Raw genomic sequence first — 15824 nt, 5'->3', positions numbered from 1 at the left:
GATTAGTTATCCTTGGTTATTTTCCAGTCGCCATGATGGGACTAAAATGTTGATTTATGATGTCATGTTGTGACATGTTTTGACTCAACCATTTTGGAGTCTTCGATTAGTATGATTTGAGATATATTTTGGTTATTGAGAACCAATGGATACTTTTGATTATCAGTGATGCTTCAGTTGCCAATAGAGAGCTGTAGTGGTCATGATTTTCTATGGATGCTTGCTCATGGAGACTTGATGGTTTTATTGTGCATATTTGATGTTCTTATTATGGATTATCTTTGTGATTTTGAGATTTATGATTCCATGAGCTTAGGGTAGGTTATCTACTTGTAGTGTTGAGAAGTGGCTTGCAATGGGGGCCGAGGCGCTAAGAGGCTGCCAGGGTAACTCATTGTAAGTTGTCTAATAAGTGAAAACATTCACACCTAATACTAACTAAATGAACCTAAAAAGATAATTGTTTTGTTCTCACCCATGCCTCAAGTGCTTGTACATACTACGATGGGAGTAGTGAGAATGCATGGTTGTGACCTTACATTCCATAGTATGCCCCAATGGGTAGTGCGCTACCCAAGGTCTACGTACTATAGACCTATCCCTTCCTATGCTTACGTGAGTGGTGGGAAGTGAAATAAAACTTGCGCATGGGGGAAAGATGTGGGGGGGGGGGGGGGGGTTGAAGGTATAAATGTTGAGTGTTAAACATTCTCCTTGCTCCCCTTTTGATGTGACATGACCAGCGATTGACACACATACATATGAGGCACGGAGGAGGGTGAGGCCCATGCCTGGCCAATTCAAATAGTAAACTAAACAAAGGGAAAAAGGGAGGGGGCATTAACTTTAAAAAGTTTATTAGATTTGGGTAGGATATGTTAGCATGAATAACTATTGCCATTAAAATTTAATTTTATAATGTATATTTGTATCAACAAATTTGGTAAAAGATTTCTTTTATTATTATTTTTATTTTGAAGGGCATCCAACAAGAATATGCTCTGTTGCCTTTGGGTCAAAATTTTGTAACTCTCATACAAACTCTAGAGAGCAAATTTGCTCCTAGAGGTGCTCTTTTTTTTTTTTTAAAGTAAGAATTTTCTCATTAAGCTATAATGTATTGTTGTTATTAAATTAGTGGTCTCTATCCTTGTGATAACATTGATTTCTACTTAACAAGCATATTAATACAAGGGAATGTGTAAGGTTATAATCTTTTTGTCTTTCCTCCTATAACTTATGTTTTATTAAACATCATATAACAAAGTTGTATGTTCCATTTTGAACTCAAGGAAATACGTAATCTCTTAATCAAATTGATTTTGTTCATCATGAAACTTAACAAGGAGAGAGGAAATTTTGAGTTCGCAATGTAGGATTTTTATTTCATCTTAATACTTATACATCAAATTGGAAGCTTCATCATTTCAAATTTCTCTTCATTAACATAATTGAAAACTTGAAAATTCATAATTCAAGACATTATCTATCATTCCATTTTCTCACCTACATATGCAAAAATTTGAATTCACATGAGAGCACTAAGAGGAGTTTTTTTTTTTTTTTTTTCATAATCTTTTTCTTTCTCTATTATTCATCCTGCTTCAGGGCTCCATCGGGAAAGAACTAGTAAGAAAACCTGATGTCTTTGCCAATACATCAAAGTTCAAATACATTTTTACATCATATTACAAATAAAATGAAATCTCTTCAAAATTCTTCACAATGCTATCTTCTAATTCCTTCAAAACTTCAAGGAAATATAAGGAGAAGACAAGAGCTGACCCGGGTGAATCATCACAACATCAAGAACAATTAAAGTATGCACCCTGACCTGATTTTGCACAATAGGTCCAAACATGGAACCTGACTAGGGGGGAGGTGGATTTTCCCAATGGGAGACGTCAATCACCATGCCATAACATAGGCCTTTCGGGGCTAAAAATTCAAGAACTTCCATTCTTCTACAAGGCCCTTTTGAGGCTAACACCACAAGGATTTTCATTCCTTTCCATATTCAAGAATTCACAATATCAAATAAGGCATGTGATGACAAGTAGGGGCCCATAGACCCTACCCTCTTTCCCTCCTCTCACTATGAGAGGAGACTCTACACCATTAAGGTCCAACTAAGGCCCTACCCCTGTACATGGCCACTTCTTCCCTATCCAAGGGTGAGTAATGCCAAAACAATCCCCATGAAATCCCATAAAAAATAATTCATCAAGATAAGCATAAGAATGCATCAAGAACAAACAAAAATCTCTCCAAATCCATCCCAACACACAAGCAAGCAAAAAACAAGAACAAAACAATACTTTGTACAAGATTCAAGCATGAAAAACATGAAGAACAAAACCAAAAGCGTGAAGAACTCTTACCTTTACGAAAAGAGTTATGGAAAAAATGGTGGGTTGAGAAGAGCTATTCCCTTTTCTCCTTCAATCTTCCAACTTTCTCCAAATCTAGATATTGGGTAACAACCCCAAAACTACTCCAAAATCCTCTAAGTATCATCCCTAACTTAACTAGACTTCAAGCAAACTCAAGATGGAGTTTGAGTCACCAACACATGTAGATGACAATCAATTTTCGCAATCCCTCAAAAATAGGGCTTTTGAGTGACCCTAAAAGTCAAACAAGGAGGCTAAGGGGGTGGAAAGTACTCCCCACCCATACCCTTACCCCTAGGGTACTTAAATTTGATGTTTTTAAGCCTTAAAGACATAATAGGAACAATTAAAAGCTAGGAGAATAATAAAATAAAATAACAACCTTTTAAAGATAGACAATGCAAAGATAACACAAAATAGACAATGGGTTTAGCTTTGGCTTTCCATTGGATTTCCTCGCTAAACTTCTTGCACACTCATTGCACCCATCAGTAAGTTCAAGAAATCACATGCATTATGAAATTTACATATCAGAAAAATCATATAAATTAAAACATCCATTTTTTTTTAATGATCAATCATTTATCTAATTCTACTCATATTTTTTACTGTTAAAATTGCATAATCAAAATGTTAGTTTTGCATTCATTTACTTCATCATCGCACATGTTCATAAAGTATTAAATGATGAAATCAACTATTTGAAAGTAAAGCATCATACATCATAAATAGTATAATAATTTTTAGTGCATCAAACAATGTTCTAACATATCGAGTCATGAGTATCAAAATAATAATGTATCATCGATGCTAGGATGGGTCAGGGTGAGGTCTCATAGGAAGCTCTTACAATTTATTTTTTTAGGGAGGTTCCCTGACAAAGCTCATTTGTTACATTACAAATATTAATCTTAAGTTTTAGCTAGACACATGTCCTAGGAATTTATTGCAATTCAAAACCTCTTCCTTGATGGTATACATTCCAAACTTGGGATAGACCATTTCTTTTCATGTACGCTTGGAATAAAGGGATTATAGCTTGATAGGAGGCCTAGATAGGGGACTCCTAAAAAATATATGTCCTCTAGAATTTCTTGTAACTAATAGCTTTTCCTTCTTTCTTCTATACCTCCCCATTGAGACTCTAAGTGATTAGAAAGTTAGTATGCACATAGCTTTACCTCTATAACAAGATGGACCTTTTTTACTCTTAGTTTCTTGATTATAGATAAAATTGAATAAGAATATTTTCAATCAGAAAAAAGGACATTGGTTGTTACTATTGATTTTTGTTGGTCTGTGGTTTTGCTCATATTAAATTTTTTGTTTTGAAACAAAATTCTCAACTCTTATAAACGTTTACATATTTAATTGTACATAAATTTGTTAAAATAAATAGAAGATACATCAAGAGCTAAAGAAGTGTTTGAATAGACATTTATATAAACAAAAAAATGGGTGAATAAATGTGACTTGGGTTTTGAAGCCACACATGGAAGTAACATTCATTTCCATCTTGTCCTATGGGTTTCTTTTCAAATGAAACCTAGATTATTTATTATTGTTGTTAAGATTAATTATAAATATTTCAAATGACATCCAATATCTGTTACAATAAACTAATGTTTTTCCTCAAAAATTTGTCAAAGTCTAGATTATTTATTATTATTAAGATTAATTATTATTGTTATTTATTAATTTCGAGTGGATTCGAACCCAAGACCTCCTCAATGAGAAGCTCACATTTATCTCTTAATTTTACCATTTTAAGAAAATACATTAATTTTTTATTTTATTTTTTAAAACTATAAGTATACATACTTAGGTGCAAGTGCATATAATTAATCCCAATTCCAAGTTGGCACTCTGGTTGTTCCCACAATGTGACATCCTAAAGAGGTCTAGAAAAGGCAATATGAGGCCATTACTAATCATTGTACAACTATGGTTGCCACTCCTACACCCCTTTATGATATTTTTCACTTTTTTGTTGGTAGTTAAAGAAACGAAGGGAAATCTAGATGTGAAGAATATAGAGAGTGTGGCCTCAATGAAATCCAAAAATTAGATGAACATTCCTTTAATTTCACTTATCCTACTAGATTGCACTTTCTTGATGGTAAATATATTTCTAATGGATGCACGCAAAATGCATAGAATCAACAACTACTCAACAAGTGTAGATCAACCACAAAATGCTATTGGGAATTTTGAGTGGTTTTGAAATGATTATCAAAATATAAACCATATCAACAAAATGACATGGAAGCAAGAATGCCTTAAAGGTTGTTTCTACATAGTGGCCATCTACTCTTAATAAAGCGGTGTAGGGAACTCTTGGAAGAAGTCTCTATTGCTTAGAGATGGTCGTGCAAACTGTAACATGCCCAAAGAATATAAATGAAATGCACACACACATAAAGAAATTTATTATAAAAAAGAATTGAATAAATACAAATTGAAACTATTTAGGTCATTGACTAAAACTTTATAAATAGTTACATAATTAAACTACTATAAAACTACTTCCTAAATAACAAATAAACTAAAGATGATCATGAAGGATTAGTTAGCATTCCCCCCCTAATCTAAAGGGATATTTTTCATGCCAAGTAGCATTCAAAATTGTTCAAATTTAACACATTCCAATGCTTCAGTAAAAATATTAGAAATTTTCTCTTCAATGGAACAACCTTTTAACTATATAGTTTTAGCCTCAACATGATGTTGAATCAAGTGATATTTGGTATTCATATGCTTGGTTTGATCATGAAATTTAGGATTCTTGGCCAATTTTATTTTAGAATAGTTATTGACGAATAAAGTTGTTGAGGTTATCTATTTCTCCTACAAGTCATTAAGAATTTTTTTGGAGCCACACAATTTCTTTCATCACTTGAGTTGTTGCTACATAGTATGCCCAATTGTAGAGTCAATAGGAACTATTTGTTTCTTTGATCTCCAAGTAATAGTAGCTAATCTTAGAGTCATCAAATAACCATAAGTAGATAACTCATTCTCTTTGTCACCATCAACATATGAGTCAAAATAGCCAGTAAGATGGAAGTTTGGAACTTTTGAATATTTTATGCCAAGAGTTTGAGTTCCTTTTAGATATTTTAAAATTGCTATAATGCAATGCACTTCACATGGTTTATGCATAAATTTGGATAAAATTCCTACAACAAAGGTAATGTTAGGATGAATAGTGGTGAGATAAATCAAACTTCGAATAGGCTACATGTACTTAGTTGGATCTTCAAAAGCATTTCCTTCATTGAATGAAATCTTTAGATTTTTCTCCATTGGAGTGAAAACATAATTACAATCTTTCATGCCAAATCTGCAAAGTAACTCTCCAATATATTTTTTCTAAGAAATAAAAATGAATTTAGGATTTTGAATGACTTCAATACCTAAGTAATAATGAAGTAATTCTAAGTCAGTCATATCAAAATCCTTTTTTAACTCTCTCTTAATGGAATGCTATATAATCATCATTATTGCCTATGATGAGAAGATCATCAACCAACTAGATACATAATTGATGTACCAATTTTCTTGAAAAAGAAAGTTGTATCATCTAGACTAAAATGCTTGTAGTTTAATTTTAGGAGGTGTTGAGTTAATGTTTCATACCAAGCACGTGGTGCTTGCTTCAAGCCATACAAATATTTTACCAATTTGCATGCCTTTTGTTCCTAACCTTTGCTAACAAAACCTTCAGGTTGCAATGTATAGACATCTTCATTCAAATCTCCATTTAAAAAGGCTATTTTAACATCCATATGATGTATATTCCATATTTTTTGTGATGCTAAAGAAAAAAATGCTCGAATAGTTCCTCACTTTTTGGTAGGAGAAAAAGTTTCAGTGTAGTTAGCACATTCTCTCTAAGCATGTCCTTTTTCTAAAAGTCTTGCTTTGTGTTTGTCAAGAGAACCATCTACTTTATATTTGTTCTTATATACCCACTTGAAATCAATAGGTTTGGTTCCAATTGGAGGGTCCACTAACCTCCAAGTTCCATTTTTTTATGAGAGCATCATACTCTCCTTGCATTTTACTTCTCCATGCATCACTAGCTGCTACTTCTTGAAGTGAAGAAGTTTCATCAACAATAGAAAAATTTAATTCAAAATCTTCATATATTTTTGGAATGGTCTTGGTCCCCATTGATATATAAATTTATTTCTTTGATGTTTTCTCAATTGCAAGAGCCTTTGAATCAGATTCTTCACAAGCTGGTTCATATTCTTTTTCAACAATTTCTTTAGAAACAATTTCATATTTTTTTAGAACTGTTCTCTTCTCTTTCAATGGGTTCTTCACAAACTATTTTAGATGCTTTAGATTTTTTCTCTTTCTTTTTGTCTTCATTCTATGTAACTTCCAAAGTTTGACCTAGAAAGGGAATCCCCCTTCATGATTTGGAAGTTCATTATCCCATTCATAATAGAATTTTTTAAATTGAAACCTATCAAGATGAAAAAGCTATTTGTCAATACCATGTGCATCTTTTCCAAATTCAAGAAATATACATCTCTAGAAATAACAATTTTTTTTTCTCCTCATCATATAGATGATAAGGTTTGGAAGTAGTAGAATATCTCCAAAAAATGCATTTTCTACTCCTAGCTTCCAATTTATTTCTTAGTTTTGCAGGAGTTAAAGCATAATAGGTGGAACCAAAAAACCTAAAATTCTTAACACTTGGAAAATGTTCATGCCACATTTCATAGGGATTTTTATCTTGTAGTGCAATAGAAGGACTTATGTTCTTTATGTAGACAACACAAAGAATTTCTTCTCCCCAAAATATTAAATTATATATGTATATATTTTAAATATCATAGATCTTACCAGATTTAGGAGTGTTTTGTTCATACATTCTATGACACCATTCTGTTGTTGGTTATAAGGAATAGTTTTCTGATGCTTAATACCATTTTCCTAAAAATATTTCTCAAAATATCTAGAAGCGTACTCACCACCATTATCACTTCTTAGGGTTCCAATATTGAGTTGAGTCTCATTTTTAATCCACAAATAGAAAATTTTCAAGGTATCAAAAGCTTTGAGATTTTTCTTTTAATAAATAAACCCAACACATCCTGGTATAGTCATCAATAAAAATTCATTGTGTATTTTTCCCATTTGCTAATGGAAAAGGCATAGGCCCACAAAAATCTAAGTGAGTGAGACCTAGCTTTCAAGAAGCTCTAAACATAAAATCATGAAAATGTTGTTTACTGTGTTTGCCTAAATGCAAGAATCACATTGAGAAATTTGTTTTGGGATAGTGGGAAGTCCTTGAATTCCTTTTGTTTCATAATTCTAAGACTATAATAGTTAATGTGACCAAATCTTGCATGGCACAACAAGATGGAAGAAAAATTACCAATATGTTGTAAAAAAATTGTAGAATTCTAAGAATTTGATAAGTACCTTTCAAATGTAAAAGTCTATCATCTTCCACTCGAGTCATTACAATCACATGATTAGAAGCTCTTCTAATCTCAATAATACCATCAAACATATATATTGAATGACCTTTTTGTTTAATATGCACGTGGGATATTAATTTTCTCTTAAATTGTAGAAGATAAAGAAAATTAGAAAGTATGTAATCAACAAGACTTGGTAATTTAAGTCTATTAGATGCAATGCCTGAAGGTTTTAACTTAGATTTGTCAACAAAATATACTACTCCATCCACTTGATCATTGAATGTCTCAAAAAAATCTCTTCTAAATGCCCTATGTCATGTAACTCTAGTATCTATCAACCAAGTATCATTCAAAGTAGAATTTGAAGTACTAAAAAGTTCTTCAATCCCAAGATTACAATGTGCTATAACATAATGTGCAAATTCAAGAGGATTACCTCTATCTAGTAGCTTCTCCTTCTTGTCATAAATCTTCTCCCATGAAGTTCAACAAATATTGGCACTATGACCCATTTTTCCACATCTATAGTATTGTAAAGATTGTCTCTCTTTCTGTTGATAATCTCTATACTAGTGTTGTGGCAAAGAATATTATCTATCAATTTGATAATTTTTACTCCCCTTTCCTCTAGAATGTCTTCTTCCATAACCTTTGTTGCTACTATCATGTCTAGAAGACTCATCTTTGGATGTCTGCCCTTATTATTATTGTACAAGACACAAAGTCTTAGCATTTGAAAGTGATGCTTTCTTCCCAAATGCTTTTTCTCTCTCCACAATCTTCTCTACAAGTTTGTCAAATGTTATATCTTTCATCTTTTCACTAGCTTGATGAGATTCAAGATAGTGGGAATAGGTAGGATAAAGAGTTTTAATAAAAGTAGTGAGTTGTAGATCTACTCTTATACCTATGGCTTCAATATCATGAAATAAAGCCCTAATTTCAAAGGCTAACTTCATTGGATCATTATGTTTCATTTGTAAGTTGAATAAATTCATTAATAATTGAATTATTTAAAGTTTTGAATAAGAATCATATGATCATTGAGTTTATTTAATGCTGTAAATGCACTCTTACAACAGATTATATGTCTACTTACCTCTTCAATAATGGAGGCATTAATGAGGCCATAAGCCTTTTTGTCTTTACTCTTCCAGATGACGAGTTCCTTGTCATCTATAGGCTACTTTGGCTCTTCATTTTCAACAATTCTAATTGGTAGAAAACTACTTCTTAAATAACAAATAAAATAAAGATGATCCCGAAGAATTAGTTAAATAAAAATTAACTTAGGATTTTACAAACAACACAAGAAAGGTACTTTCTCAAAGTATACCGACAATTCGTCCCTCTAAGGCTACAAGGTTTTTTTTTTTTGGACAACCATGATCATACTATAATAAGTCTAAGGTTTTCACATACCAAATGGGGAGGGCCACAATAATGGTTTCCACTTTCCATCATGAAGAAATTAGATGGAAAGTAGGGACATCCTTTTTTATAGGCTTCAAATGAAGGTCCCTAGGGACTTCATTCGAAGCGTGATGTGTCATGTCAACAAGGGGGCTTCTATTGAAGCCTAGGGCTTTATTTGAAGCCCTAAAATGCCACCAAGCAAGTTTAAATTCAATTTTTTACCCTTTTGTCTCATTCTTACTCATACGAGTTGGTTGACTAGGGGGCTTAGAGAAAAGTTTGTGACATCATAGCTTGCATCAACATCTTCGTCTACCAATTTTTACCTCTTTGGAGCATTCAGATATGTATTTGCTTTATTTTTGTGTTGTTTAGAATAATTGTTTTTAATGAATATTTAGTTAAATTTAATGAATGTTTAGTTTATAATGAAATTTTATTTATTTTTAATGTATCTTAATTAGTTATATGTTTATGTGTTATTGTAGTTAGTTTTATGTACATAGATTTGTATTTTATTATTATGTTGATTTCAACACAACAATAGTTAGAAAATATTGAAAAAACATAGTTAAAACTATAGTTGGAAAAATAAATAGGTTTAGACAATGAAAAAATCTAGGTCTATATAGAAAACAAAAAACATAAATCTAGTACTAAGTGGATAGAAAATAAAGTGATTTAACTCACTCTCCCCTCACTTTCTTGTTCCTCACTCACTCTCCTTACTTCCTCTCTCCTCTCACTTTCTCTCTCCTCTCACTCTCACTATCTCTTCACTTTCTCTCTCCTCTCACTCTCTCTCCTTAGTTTCTCTCTCCTCTCACTCTCTCTCTTCTCTCACTTTCTTTCTCCTCACCCACTCTCCTCTCACTTTCTTTCTCCTCACTCTCTCTCCTCACTTCTTCTCTCCTTTCACTCTCTCTAGTTTCTCTCTCTCCACTTTCTCTATCCTCTCTATCTCTGTCCTCTTACTCTCTCTCCTCATTTTCTCTCTCTTCTCACTCTCCTTAGTTTATCTCTCCTTTTACTCTCTCTCAACTCACTTTCTCTCTCCTCACTCTCTCTTTAGTCTCTCTCTTATCCTCACGCTGTGCTTAGTTTCTCTCTCCTCACTTTCTCCTTAGTTTCTCTCTCCTCTCACTCTCCCTCCTTTCACTTTCTCTCTCATTACTTTATCTCTCTTCACTTTTTGTCTCCTCTTACTCTCTCCTCACTTTTTCTCTCCTCTCTCTCCTCACTTTCTCTCTCCTTACATTCTCTCCTCTCACTCTATCTCCTCAGTTTCTCTCTCCTCACTATCTCTCTCCTCATTTTCTCTCTCCTCTCACTCTCTCTATCTCCTTGCACTCTTTCTCCTCTCCTCTCTCCCTCTCTCTCCTCAATCCTCTCTCTCTCTCTCTTCGCTCTCCCCCTCCTCTCTCTCTCTCTCTCTCCTCATTGACCTAATTTGACCTATTTACACCTAATCTGGTCATATTAACACCTAATCTAACATATCACTACTACATTTAACATCATTTTTTGACCAAAAATTTTGACCATCAACTAAATAAATTTAGGGTGGTTGAAATGTAAAGGCAAAAATTTCTTTTTTTTACATATAAGACTTGTGTTGGTCAAAATTTTGACCAACACAGGGCTTATACATCCGCAAAGTTCAAAAAACATTTGCCCAATTATGTTTTTCGCGCTCAATTTCATTTGACATTTTTGGAGCATTTTCGCATGGTTTTATCTGAGCCCAATTTCGTTTCAGGTTTTCTCCACCCACTTGATTAATGATGTCTGCTAGCCCTGGGAATAATATGAAAGGGGGCCCTACATTTGCATCAATATAGGGGGGGCAGAATAGTAGTTTGAGACTCTCGATATTGTCTTTCTTTCATTCTTCCTAATGTGCTTGACTTCAAAAGCTGTTTCATTCATGACCTCCAATCACACTTGCATCTCCGGTGGGTGAGGAGAGGGATTTATCTTCGAGCATTTTTTCATAGGTACATGTGTACTTTTGTTGTAGGTTTTTATGATAATATAGAAGATGGAAGTGAATACTATTACTATCATTATTATTTTTTATGCCAAAGTTCAGCCATTGTTGTGTAATATAAATGGGAGACTCTTTGCTCAAGTGTTTTTTCTCAGTGATGTTTTGATGCTAAGTGTTAAAAAGAGTCTAGTTGCAAAAAGAATGTAATGTACTTGTTGTTTCATTTTATTGAAAGTGTGTAGATGCAGATTTATCATTTGGAATGTTGGTCTATTGTAACAACTATTATACTTTTTGTTATAGTAATGAAAGAAAAGAAAGGAAATGTATATGTAGAAGCTGTAGTTGTAAAAGCTTAGAAGAAATAATAATGAATTTTTTTTTTGTTTTATAAATATAGTTGTGTTGGTATCATATTTTTCTTGTATTTTTGTTTTAATAATACATAATTATATTGTATCATTTAGACAATAGTTTCATATTCAAAAAAAGAACAAAAAGAAAAAAAAATTGAGTGTGTTTCTCTCTTCAACTCTAGAACATTCAACTTAAACATCAACACATAAAGATAATAATTTGAAATCTGGTGTGTTTAGTGCTTGGAGTTGTACCCTCAATACCTAGGCCATGTGGGCTATAAAACAAGATATTCATGTGATTCTATGTTAGATGATGATGATGATAATGAATAATCACCATCTACTACTAGCTCATGTAGTGATAAAAGGTCTTCAATGCACCTCTAACTACAAGTATGCAATGGAAAAATTGTGATGGAGATGACTCCTCAAACTAATTGACTACCATGGAATTTTTTTGATGAAGATGACACCTACAAATACTGGACAATCTTCAAAAACTTATGATGAAGATGGCACCTAAATTTACTAGACTATAATTGAATTGATGTACTTTAGATCCTTCACTAAAAGTCTCTATCATTTTGTTAGAAGATGATTTATCTTCTAGTTCAACCAAAAGAATCTCTCTCCTATATTTCAACATTACATTTAATTGTTTCATTGCAATTAGATCTTCCTACAAGGGTTTCCATTTGGATGAATAACAAACTTGTTGGTGTTTTAAAACTACTAAGTAACAAAATGCTTAATACCAAGCTAACAATACTCACACAGTCTAAAGAGTAGCCAATTCTTACTATCAATTGTATGTACACACCATTTGGGCCAAACTTCTACAAAACTAAGGGTGGTTTTCTACTCTTTTGGCTCTGCAAAACTAGGGTGGGTATACCCAAGGATGATACAAGACTGGGAAAACTGTATGAGAATTATCTTAATTTCATTCTGATTCTCATCTCAAATTCTCCAATACATGTACAATTTTTGATACTTTAATAAACACATCCCATATAACAAATATGGCCAAAAAGCTTCTATAAGTCTGCAAATGTTCTGAGAATGAATGTCTAACTAAAGCTAAAACATCCCATGCAAACAAGTAGAGGCCAACTTTGAAGATCTACAGGAAATAAAAGTAAAGTTGATTATAATTCTACATTTTGACAATCACGTGTGACACATTTCTCTTTCAGCTGGATTAAATTTGATCAGTGCCTAATCCATTGGGGTTCAAAGTCTACTACGAATCTCTAGATCTAATTTTTTGCCTTACAACAAATTTTATTAGCAATTCTTATCAAAAATCATAATTCAAAATCCTTTCCGCTACTGCAGCAACCTTATCAAATTCATCAAAGCTTTTACTTAATCCATTGAATTAATAGCCATGATAAATAGATATACAATTTAATTGAACTACATTCAATTGCACAAGCCTTTACTTATACAACATCAAGATAACCAAGTAATCAAAAGGAGACAAAGTTCAAAAAGAGCTGATATGGGGACAATTCATAATTTGTATTCATTTTCCTTGAAAATTGTATACAATTTACAATAGACTCAGAATAACCTTCAGCAAGAAACACAGATCATTCTATATTAATTTATTCTCAAGATCTGACAGAGAAAATACATCACAAACTTTTTCTCAAAAATGGTGGACCAAAAATAGACTAAGTGTATCACTTAGCAAATAGAATTCAGACTTTTTCTTGCCCTAGAATTTCACTTATATAGTGTGAAATGCAACAAGCTTTAGGCTAAGAGAAACTGACAGGTGTCTTTTATAAGGAATATCTACATACACCTATCACAAAATGACAAAACTATGGGTAACAAAAGATATCAAAATCAAATCATTCCTTTCAGTGGGTCAGCTTCTATTACATGTTTTGATGTTGCTGAGTTGGCTATTGATCTGATTTATCTTCATATGTAACTGCTAAATTAGCCAATGATGAAGCTTGTTCTGACAAGGGCACATTAACCTCCACCTGTAGGCTTCCACCACCTTCACTTTGCATGGTAAGGACAACTTCTACCTTTTCCCTTTCTTTAATTGTATTGGCATCTTGTGGTCCTGATTTTGCAACTGAAAGTGATAGGTTTTTCTTGTCTTCTTCTTCTAATTGGGTTTGAGTAGTGATGGTATCAATGATTTGGACTTCCTCACCATGCGCCTCATCATTGTTAGTTTCATCTACATCAAACTATTCACTAGAAGCCATTTCTGCCATCCACCTCTCAAATAATGTGTCATCTGGCCAATTGAATTGCAAAATATCCTTTTGTTTCTTTATTATATAATTAGCCTCATTATCAATATCAACAAATTCCTATTTTAAAGAATCAAAGAATATTTTGGTTTTCACCATTTCTTCTATTGTGGTGGCCCACTGTGCATGCTCTATTTCATTTATGACTTGATTCATTCTTAAACAAAATAAATCATCAAGTTCCTTCGCCCTTTCCTCTTTTCTTTTCAAACTATTTTTCTTATCTAGGGCATGAGGAAATAAATTGAATTTTTGGCTCTTATATTTGTATAAGTAGCCTATTATTATCTTCTATAAATGTATCCTTTTGCTATCAAAATTAGCAAGATCAGAAACAATGTCAAAGGTTTTATCAATCTGATCACGAGAATTATTTATAACAGATAGACACAATAAGGTTATTGCTTTCTCCCTTCTCACCCATTTGTTCACAATAGGCTTTAGAGTCTCATCATCTACTTTTAACTCCTCCTAGATGTTAATCACCCTGGCCAATTGATCATGGATTAGTGGCCATTCAACCTTGTCTCCTAGATATTTAAGAGATGTTCTTAGTATATCTTCATATTTAGATTCCAGCTCTACATGTAAGGCCCATAGTTTACTCTTTTCTTCTTCAAAATCCTCGACAGTGTAATATTGTGGCCCTTGGGGTGTGTCTGGTATTTCAATGAGGGGGGTAGATTTGAAAGGTTCAACAAGGGGGGGAGGGTATGTTATTTTAGGCCTGGTGGATTTTCCCAATAGCTTGTTCTCAAGCTCAACTCTCCTTTTTACCTTTTTATTGTGGGCATCCACAATTGCCTCATATTTACTTTGTAATTCAAACATTTCCTTTTCCTCCCTTTTAGCAGTAGCCAAGGCAAACTAATAATAATCCACATTCATGTGGGCTACCTATACGTGTGAGGTATTAGCAACTCTCCTCACAATAATATTCCCTATCAGTCCTGAACCATCAGGCTGTGCTAATACAATCTTGGATCCTCTTCTTAATGACCACATAACAAGAGCAGCTTGATCATCACTAAAAGAAGTCCCTGCAAATTTCTTTTTATTTGGGTCTTTTAACTATAGTCTATTAGAAATAGAATTGAAAATTGATGCATCTGCAATATCCCAATTAGGAAACAATAGTATGTTAGAAGTTTTTACCATTTGCCTTCCCTCCTCAGGGGTAATGTTCTATAATTCTTGCATCATTTTCTCCTTTATTTGGTTTTGGATGGAGGGTTCATCCATTTTTGGATGCTCTATTTTCATGTTCTTACATCTTTCCTCAAAATTGTGGATGTTTGCCCTCCAAGAAAATTGATGGAAAGTCCTAAACCTTACAAAACTGTCATCTGACAAAAATTGCTGGCTAGCTTGTTCCAAAATAGGGTCCAATTCCCTTCCCTTAAAATCAGCTACAGTTAGCTTGAGGCTTGGCATAGGAGGTTCCTGGGGGTTCCCTTCATCGATCTTTGCTTGAGTGACAAAAACTCCCCCTTGTGATCCAATTTATTCAATTTGCTCAATAGTGAGCTGCTCCTCCCTAGTTCTCAAAGGGGTCTGTGAAGGTGAATACTCCTCAACATGAGAATCCTCCTCTCTTATTATTTTCCTCCTCTTAGGGGAGGGCTCAATAGGCCTCTCTTCCAAAACCCTACTAGTGGACTCAATTATTTGTTTTCCTTTATCCATTGTATTCTTTTTATTTTGAACAATAGTATATCCCAACCTTTTTTGGACAGTTAATTGACCTTTCCTTATATTGGGAGTAAAACCCAATCTTCCCATTACTTCCCTGGCCTTATCCAGGTAGAACCTAATAAAGAATTGCCTCTTTTCATTCATTGCCTCTATTATTTTAGGAAAATTATTCATAAGTTTTCTCATCTTATCTACATTTGTAACTGCATCATCCAAAGGACTATAATCTAGATCAAAAC

Source organism: Cupressus sempervirens, chromosome 2, assembly GCF_028749045.1.
Source record: "Cupressus sempervirens isolate cs-2001-9-10 chromosome 2, ASM2874904v1, whole genome shotgun sequence".
Classification (NCBI taxonomy): domain Eukaryota; kingdom Viridiplantae; phylum Streptophyta; class Pinopsida; order Cupressales; family Cupressaceae; genus Cupressus; species Cupressus sempervirens.
The sequence above is the reverse complement of the archived record's forward strand: the minus strand, read 5'-3'. Positions refer to the sequence as shown.